The sequence below is a fragment of the Littorina saxatilis genome, linkage group LG12 (genome assembly GCF_037325665.1).
Source record: "Littorina saxatilis isolate snail1 linkage group LG12, US_GU_Lsax_2.0, whole genome shotgun sequence".
NCBI classification, from domain to species: Eukaryota; Metazoa; Mollusca; class Gastropoda; order Littorinimorpha; family Littorinidae; genus Littorina; species Littorina saxatilis.
Genome location: NC_090256.1, coordinates 84,857,702 through 84,867,701, shown reverse-complemented (window position 1 = coordinate 84,867,701; position 10,000 = coordinate 84,857,702). Strand labels below are relative to the sequence as shown.

Below are 10,000 nucleotides of genomic sequence, written 5' to 3'. Positions count from 1 at the left end.
ATAGTGTTTTGTTTTCTTGCACGCAAACGCCTTAGTTAAAAATGAATACACAAACTAGCGGCATAGAATTTCCTTTTCAAATCCCACTAGATGTGTGCTTTACCGGAAATCTGATCTGAGTCTTAACATTTTGTTTGCATTTCGAACAAAAATGGTTATAAAATTACTAGCTTTAAAATATTATGGACCTTTTTCAATTTTTTTCCGGAGCCTGTCTTAACAGTTTTTGCTTTATTTTGAACAAAGATGAGTATGTCATTCCTAGCTCGCTTTGGAATGTGATCTCCATTTCGTTTTGAAAGAGAATTAACTCTTATATTTCTTTTTCTACAAACGCGTAAACATGGGACTGGGCATTCAGAACAGAAGCGAATGCTGTGGAAGGAATAAGAAATGCAATTAGCATGTCTTCACGCTCATAAGATAATTGCCAATGTCATGTTTTGATGTTTTGAGAAAAACGCAAAAAACTTTCTTTGGTTTCTGAACAATCTGCCTCTCTCATTTTAGTTATAAGTTGCAAACTGCCTATCTCGAGCGGTGACAGCTGGATAAACGTGAGATAAAGAGCTGACAGCAACATTTTCAATCAGCAAAACTGCGTAACATCCCACAAAGAGCTTTTGCATATTTTCACATTTACAAGACAAGTCTTCCTGTATCAAAAAGAAATAGTGCCTAACTCAGGAAACGAGATCCCGGCAGTTTTGCTTACGTTACCGTGGCAATGGTTTCCGATGGTCTGAGAGTTTGTACTCTCTAACACATGAGAGATACCCTTCCAGTAGTTTCACTACAGAAATGCCTAACACTGAGATAGGTATTTTTCTTATGAGCGTGACGATGTTGCAAATCTATCCAGAAACTAGAACTGAACGTTGTTCTGGCGTTACCCTCTCAATTCACTATCATTGGTTCTTCTTCTAAGGTTAACGTCGCAGGAACTAAAAACAAAACTAGATCGCGCGCACGCACGCATAAACACATACACACACACACACACACACACACACACACACACACACACACACACACACACACACACACACACACACACACACACACACACACACACACACACACATAAACAATATAAAATCTTTGGTGGCTGGTTGACAGACCAGCTTTTTTGTTGGTACGAGGGGACCAAATCGTCTTCGGTTTCATCTTTAGCTACCAAGGCCGAAAGCCGCGGTTGATAAATATGAAAACCGAAGGCGATTTTATCCCCTCGGACCAAGAAAAATACACAGGGATCCCTATTCTGAACGTAGTTTTTATAATGCAATTCTGGTCCCCAACGCGTCAGAAGTTCGAGATAACACGTCATACTTGTCTGTGTCAAACGTAACTTGTTCGTCGCTTTTCTTCTAGTCTGAAAATGTACAGAGCTGCCATCTTATTCAGTAAGATTTGAGCATATTCCTTTTCTTTTAAATGTTTCATGACTCTTCGTTGTGGATTTTGCGATTACAGAGATAAGTTGCAAATTGACCATTAGTCGCAGCGGTAATCATCAACATTGATTGGGTCTTTGAGAGTAAATGCTTACAATCGTTGTACTCAGAAACACAAATCCAAATCCCTGATAGCATGCTAACGTTAATTTAACGTTAATTTAACGTTTGCATGGTTAGATTTTGGTTTACGGTTAGCATTAAACGTTAAATTAACGTTAAATTAACGTTAGCAGAAAAACGGTTCTAAAGCAAACGTTAAATTAACGTTAAATTAACGTTAGCAAGCAAACCGTTTTCATGGCAAACCTTTTTTAAACGTTAATTTAACGTTTGCCTGAAAACCAATATAAAACGGTTTGCATTGAAACGTTAAAATAACGTTAAATAAACGTTTACACACAACCGTTCAATATCAAACCATTTTTAAACGTTAATTTAACGTTTGCCTGAAAACCAATATAAAACGGTTTGCATTGAAACGTTAAAATAACGTTAAATAAACGTTTACACATAACCGTTCAATATCAAACCATTTTTAAACGTTAATTTAACGTTTGCCTGAAAACCAATATAAAACGGTTTGCATTGAAACGTTAAAATAACGTTAAATTAACGTTGGCACATAACCGTTCAAAATCAAACCAATTTCAAACGTTAATTTAACGTTTGCCCGAAAACACAAAAAAAACGGTTTGCACTGAAACGTTAAAAAAACGTTAAATAAACGTTGACACATAACCGTTCAAAATCAAAGCAAAAGCAACACACAAAAAAAATGTTGTTATTGTTGTGGTGGTAACATTGACATTAACAATAACAAGCAACAACAAAAAAATTTGAAAAAAAAAAATTTGAAAAAAATAAAAATGTAAAAAAAATAAAATTGACATATTATATCAAAAACAAACGTTTCAACAAAATTTATTTGTAAAAAAAAATAATAAAAAAAATTACCATAATGTAACGTTAAATTAACGTTAGTTTTATGTTGTATGGCTAACGTTTATTTCATGTTTTATGGCTAACCTTAAATTAACGTTAGATTTAGGTTAGTTTGCTCATCAAGATAAACGTTAAATTAACGTTAACATTTAACGTTAATTCAACCAAAATAAAACCATAATATAACGTTAAATTAACGTTAATTTAACGTTTACCGCTAATATCAATTTGACCAAAATAAAAGTATAATACAATGGCTGTTTGAACGTATTTTTCACGTTGAGTGCAAACATTAAAAAGAACCCCCCCAAAAACATAATCAAACAAATCATAAGGAAAATAATTTTATTTAATTTTTTATTTTGCTTTTTAAATTTTTTTCTTATTTGAAGATGCATTTCCCATAGTCTTTTCTGTCTGCTGTTGTTGTAGTGTTATATATGTAGCTAAAAACCATGTTAAAAAAAGACAAGCAAACACCAACATGTAAAGTCAAATCAAAGTTTGAAAAAGGTTTTTGGTGAGAACGGTTAACTTTGCAGCTAACGCTATATGATCTTGTTGTATTACTTAATCCGGAGAGCATGCAGGCTGTTGATTTTTTTTTTTATCTCTGTCTCATTGCAAGGATGGTACTGGCCAGGTCTCATATTTTGAGCCAAAGAGTGTACATGCTAACATAAAACAAAACAAGAAAAATAAATAAAACCATTAGAAACATGTTTTGACAATATGTTGTAAACATTTATTCATCATTCCTTGATATTTCCACAATATAAAAAATAAAAAATAAAACCATGATAAAAATGTCAAAAGTTGAATCAGTTCTAAAGTTTCTAGAAGTGAGTTTGGATATATATACCACACTTTTAGGTTCTGTACCTAGAAATTTACCAATTCTATTCCATCTTTTGGGTTTAAAAAGTTCTTTGCAGATATATATATTATACATCCAAAATGATGCCACAAGAGACAAGGAAATATGAGGTTATTTGCAACACCACCAGCAGAGGAAGAAGTCGCTCACTTTGCAGCAGGAGATAAAAAGAATTGTTGAATTTGAAGCAGGAGCAGACACAGAAGTTGTTGAATGTGTAGTATCTGCAGCAGACAAAGAAGTTGTTGAATTTACAGCAGACGATATATTTGTTAAATCTGCAGCAGCACACAAAGAAGTCATTCACTTTGCAGCAGCTCCAGACAACAAGAATTGTTGAATTTTAAGCAGGAGCAGACACAGAAGTTGTTGAGTTTGCAGCAGGAGCAGCAGCAGACAAAAAAGTTGTTGAATTTGCAGCAGACGATATACTTGTTAAATCTGCAGCAGCAAACAAAGAAGTCATTCACTTTGCAGCAGCACCAGTCAACAAGAATTGTTGAATTTTAAGCAGGAGCAGACACAGAAGTTGTTAAGTTTGCAGCAGACGATATATTTGTTAAATCTGCAGCAGTAGCCATGGAAAAAGTTGTTGATACAACCAGTGCAGACGATGATATGTCTGCAATAGGCGACTTTGAAGATCTGCTCCACATGCTATGACACCTGCAAAGACAAAGAATGCAACAATCTTAAAACATAAAGAATGCAGTGTTATTTGAGAACTTCAGTGTAAACACTATAATTATGTCTTCTTTGTTGGTGTTCTTTGCTGAACATAGAACTGAAGGTAAATAAGGTTTAAATTGTCTTTGCATTATGCCAATATTGTTGAATTTACTTCTGTGAATTTGCTAACTTTGATAGCATCATTCTGTGTTTGAATGAAATGCTCTATGTCAATGCTGCCTGGCACGGACAACAGCCCTACCCACCCGTCCACCCCCACCCCACCTACACACACACAGAACACCTTCCCAAAAATGTTCCCCAGACTAAGACAATGGAATGTCAGTTGGACCTTGACTAAAAATATGTATAGGTAAAGATGTCCCAGCTACAACAAATTGTTCTGTCAGAAGACCTCCTGCATGTCGAAATGATGTGATGGCCGACCAGCCAAGAATTACACGTATCAATGACCCTATGCTGAGGCCTGACAATAACACTGCCTTCTCTCAAATATGATTTTCTGTTATATAATAATATGACTGCTGGAACATTCATCTTAGCGTTAAACAAGGATTTTACCTGCAAACACACACACACACACACACACACACACACACACACAGTGACACACACAGTGACACACACTTACTTGGCCTCAACAGCCAGAATGTCGGGGTTGTACCTTGTAGTTTACATCCCTGTGAATGCTTTCTGTTCCATCCTCATGGTAATTCCTCCCACCCTGCAATGAAAGCATTGATGTGTGAATTGCATTAATTACAATAGTCTAAACACACTCAAATCTTTACTTGTTAATGAAGACATAGAGAGTGGGAATGGGGGGGGGGGGGGGGGAGGGAGAGAGCAGTTGTCAATCAAACCTTGTTTTAAGTGTCTTTGAATAGATCATTTTCGAAAATTACTCCCCATGCCTCTCCTGAGATCTCTTATTTACTGTACAGTAATGCATTTGACCTGAAGCTGTAAGATTGAACAGTAAGTGCCCTGGGTGCACATGTGTGGAAAGTATCAGATTGAGAGAGAGAGAGAGAGAAATTTTCAGATTGAGAGAGAAAGAGAGAGAGAGAGAGTAACAGAGAGAGTCTAGAGACAGAAAGACACAGAGAGAGACTGAAACAGAGAAAGAAAGAGACAGAAGGCAGGAAAGAAAGAGAGAGAAATCCACCTTTCCAATCGTTATGCATGATATTGCTTTGATATTTGTGACTCGTATGAAAAATAAGTCAACAATCACAATGCCAACGGATCGTGAATCACAACATTACCTGAATTTCTTCAGTGCTGAAAGTTCCATTTGCCATTCGCCTCAGCGTCACAAGATCTGTAGTGTGTATTCCTGATATGCTGAAGTGTAGCATGTTATCTTATACATGTATCAGCAGTCACACTGACTTTGAAGTTGCTAGCGTGTTAAAAACTGTTACAGAAACTTTTTTTAATTTCGATTCCAGTTCCACAGTGAAAAGTTTGAGACTGAGAGTAATGTCCCTTGGCGATCAAGGGAGGTCACTCAGAATTTTCGTTTCTAGTTATCGAAGGACGTAACGGCAAGTTGTGCTGATGGAGGAAGATTGGGAACTGGCACTGGCAGAACTTTGCAAGAGCACTATGATACACCAACAGAAACGAACCAGACTGGACAGTCCAATACTAAGACCGAAGGCGCAAGACATAACTGGACTGGTTTCAAGATTTTTACAAACTTTGAGTGAGTATTCGTATTGCCTATGCCATGGAACTTGGAAGATAGATTTGCTAATTATTGAGACTAGATCAGATGTATTTTTTATCTCTTGGAATACATGACTGATGAGACTAAAAAGTTTGCTTTGTTTCTTAGGTGTGTGTGTGTGTGTGTGTCACCGTGTGTGTGTTTAGGTGTTTGCTGTTTTTCTTTATTGTTGTTGTTGCCTGAAATGGTGATTTTAACTAAGAATCCTTTTTAATATGATTCTGTTGTGCATAATAAATAGCTTTTATTCTTTCAGATTTATACCACAAAAAAACTGTCTGCATTTGGTGGGGAGGTGCCTTAACTGGTCAAAAGAACAGTGAGCTGATTGATGGCATGGCCGTTCATCGCATTTGGATGGGAAAAGGCAAAACCAATTTCCATTCTTCAACAAGCTGAAGGTTTGCATTGGAAAACAGTAAGTGGGTTTTTGAGTCACTTGAGAAAAAGTGACTCTATGTAATCGGTCAGTGTTAGTCTGTCCGGCCGGCCGTCCGGCCGGCCGTCCGTAGACACCACCTTAACGTTGGACTTTTCTCGGAAACTATCAAAGCGATCGGGCTCATATTTTGTTTAGTCGTGACCTCCAATGACCTCTACACTTTAACGATGGTTTCGTTGACCTTTGACCTTTTTCAAGGTCACAGGTCAGCGTCAAAGGAAAAATTAGACATTTTATATCTTTGACAAAGTTCATCGGATGTGATTGAAACTTTGTAGGATTATTCTTTACATCAAAGTATTTACATCTGTAGCCTTTTACGAACGTTATCAGAAAAACAAGGGAGATAACTAGCCTTTTCTGTTCGGCAACACACAACTTAACGTTGGGCTTTTCTCGGAAACTATAAAAGTGACCGGGCTCAAATTTTATGTGAACGTGACTCATTGTGTTGTGAATAGCAATTTCTTCCTGTCCATCTGATGCCTCATATAATATTCAGAACTGCGAAAGTGACTCGATCGAGCGTTTGCTCTTCTTGTTTAAATGAGTTTTCAATGTAACTGACAGAACAATTTGTTGTGCAATTATTATATAATCAGTTGTGTAATGCTTGCAAAACACACACTCACACATGTACACACGCATCCCCCATCCCACCCCACCCCTTTCCACATGTACATACACACACAAACTCCAATTTGAACTGTACCTGTTTCAGTGGTGGACCTTTCTGGTGACCTGTAATTACTCAACTGTCTGTTGGAACATATTAGGGAAAATAATCTATCAATGTGCTTTTGTAAATTTGTTGGTTAAATCAGAATTACTTTCAATTCTGTTTCCAGTCCTTTGTGCAAATTCGTATTAATTGGACATTATTTCTTTCAGATGAAAAAAATCCTGTCTACAATCGGAGAGAGAGAGGTGGCAATGGGAGGGGGCCACAGTCTGAAGGATGGCTGTACCAAAGCATGCAGTTGGAAGGGGACAACCCATCAAGGTTTACAATTATCAGCTTTGAAAACAGTGAGTACAATTTGGTACATGTATAATTATTGCTTGCAACAGACCCACAACCCACCCACCCCCCCACCCACACACACACACTCATATAAATTCATATATCAACCGTTTCTGTTTCAGTGATGGACTGGTATGATGAACTTTTCTGTCTTTAAGTTTAATAAAATTTAGGAAAACATGTTGTCATTCTGTGCTTGTTTGTTTTTGTTTTTGTGATAAGGCCTAAAAAAAAAATAGATGTGGTTACGGTAACCCGACCTACCCTATTTTTTTGGGCCGACCCTATAACTTTTTATTACAAATTTGTCAAAAAACAACCAAAAAACCCCAAATAAACGAGTGCAGAAAACGCAATGAAAGCGAAAGCGCCCGAGTCGCACACTTATTTCCCTGTCAACTAGGTTTAATTTGTACACGTTAGAAAAAAAAGTTAAAACCAAAAAAAAGTGATTGCCTACCTTCCTACCCTATTTTATTTTGGCTATGTTACCGTAACCACACCTATTTTTTTTTTGTTGCCTAACTGAGAATCCTTGTTCTCATTCCTGTGCACATGACATGTATTTATATTGACTTTTATTCGCTCAGATAACAAACAAGTCTGCAATTGGTGGGAAGGTGTCTGGACTGGTGGGAAGAATGATGAGTTCATTGATGACAGATGATTGTACCAAAGTCATTCAATCAGAAGGGGGAAAAACATCGAAGTTTCCATTGTCTGTGCTGAAAGTTCACACTGTTGACCAGTAAGTGAATTGTTTAACTCAGTGTCGTCTTTTTATATTTAGTCAAGTTTTGACTAAATATTTTAACATCGAGGGGGAATCGAAACGAGGGTCGTGGTGTATGTGCGTCTGTCTGTGTGTGTGTGTGTGTAGAGCGATTCAGACTAAACTACTGGACCGATCTTTACGAAATTTGACATGAGAGTTCCTGGGTATGAAATGCCCGAACGTTTTTTTCATTTTTTTGATAAATGTCTTTGATGACGTCATATCCGGCTTTTCGTGAAAGTTGAGGCGGCACTGTCACGCCCTCATTTTTCAACCAAATTGGTTGAAATTTTGGTCAAGTAATCTTCGACGAAGCCCGGGGTTCGGTATTGCATTTCAGCTTGGTGGCTTAAAAATTAATTAATGACTTTGGTCATTAAAAATCGGAAAATTGTAAAAAAAAATAAAAATTTATAAAACGATCCAAATTTACGTTTATCTTAATCTCCATCATTTTCTGATTCCAAAAACATATAAATATGTTATATTCGGATTCAAAACAAGCTCTGAAAATTAAATATATAAAAATTATTATCAAAATTAAATTGTCCAAATCAATTTAAAAACACTTTCATCTTATTCCTTGTCGGTTCCTGATTCCAAAAACATATAGATATGATATGTTTGGATTAAAAACACGCTCAGAAAGTTAAAACAAAGAGAGGTACAGAAAAGCGTGCTATCCTTCTTAGCGCAACTACTACCCCGCTCTTCTTGTCAATTTCACTGCCTTTGCCATGAGCGGTGGACTGACGATGCTACGAGTATACGGTCTTGCTGAAAAATGGCAGCTACTTGACTAAATATTGTATTTTCGCCTTACGCGACTTGTTTACATTTAGTCAAGTTTTGACTAAATGTTTTAACGTAGAGGGGGGAATCGAGACGAGGGTCGTGGTGTACGTGTGTGTGTGTGTCTGTCTGTGTGTGTGTGTGTGTAGAGCGATTCAGACTAAACTACTGGACCGATCTTTATGAAATTTGACATGAGAGTTCCTGGGAATGATATCCCCATACGTTTTTTTCATTTTTTTGATAAATGTCTTTGATGACGTCATATCCGGCTTTTCGTGAAAGTTGAGGCGGCACTGTCACGCCCTCATTTTTCAACCAAATTGGTTGAAATTTTTGTCAAGTAATGTTCGACGAAGCCCGGACTTCGGTATTGCATTTCAGCTTGGTGGCTTAAAAATTAATTAATGACTTTGGTCATTAAAAATCTGAAAATTGTAAAAAAAAATAAAATAAAATAAAACGATCCAAATTTACGTTCATCTTATTCTCCAACATTTGCTGATTCCAAAAACATATAAATATGTTATATTTGGATTAAAAACAAGCTCTGAAAATTAAATATATATATAACAATTAATATGAAAATTAAATTTTCGAAATCAATTTAAAAACATCTTATTCCTTGTCAGTTCCTGATTCCAAAAACATATAGATATGATATGTTTGGATTAAAAACACGCTCAGAAAGTTAAAACGAAGAGAGGTAAAGAAAAGCGTGCTATCCTCCTCAGCGCAACTACTAAACCGCTCTTCTTGTCAATTTCACTGCCTTTGCCGTGAGCGGTGGACTGACGATGCTACGAGTATACGGTCTTGCTGCGTTGCGTTGCGTTCAGTTTCATTCTGTGAGTTCGACAGCTACTTGACTAAATGTATTTTCGCCTTACGCGACTTATTTTTTCCTGTGGTGCTTAATTTCAATATCAGTTGTGTAATGCTTGCAACATACACACACACACACACACACACACACACACACACACACACACACACACACACACACACACACACACTCTCTCTCTCTCTCTCTCTTTCTCTCTTGTTACAAATTGGGCTGAGACTTTTGATTTTGCATATATATGTGGACTTGCGCCTGTGTGTGTGTGTGTATGCGCGCCTGTGTGTCTGTGTGTGTATGTGTGTATACCTGGGTGTGTTTCTTAGTACATGTATTGTATGTGTTTGTTACTGCTAATGTGTGTGTATGTGTGTTTGTAAGTGTATGTTTTTGTTAGTGTATGTGTCTGTTAGTGTGTGTGT

At 36.9% G+C, this 10,000-nt stretch overlaps 2 long non-coding RNA genes across 2 annotated transcripts in view; one reads left to right on the top strand and one right to left on the bottom strand.

Annotated features, from left to right (window-relative positions):
- Positions 1-2,717: 2,717 nt before the first annotated feature.
- On the bottom strand, positions 2,718-5,377 carry LOC138983016 (uncharacterized). Its single transcript, XR_011461036.1, has 3 exons — positions 5,238-5,377; positions 4,601-4,693; positions 2,718-3,945 (listed from the first exon to the last, which is right to left on the bottom strand). It is a non-coding gene; the product is annotated as an uncharacterized lncRNA (long non-coding RNA).
- Positions 5,378-5,539: 162 nt separating this feature from the next.
- The window catches only part of LOC138983014 (uncharacterized), a 5,992-nt gene continuing 1,531 nt past the window's right edge, over positions 5,540-10,000 (top strand). Inside the window, exons 1-4 of the long non-coding RNA XR_011461035.1 lie at positions 5,540-5,680; positions 5,961-6,122; positions 7,038-7,175; positions 7,761-7,918. This is a non-coding gene — a long non-coding RNA (uncharacterized lncRNA). The remainder of the gene's footprint in view (positions 5,681-5,960; positions 6,123-7,037; positions 7,176-7,760; positions 7,919-10,000) is intronic.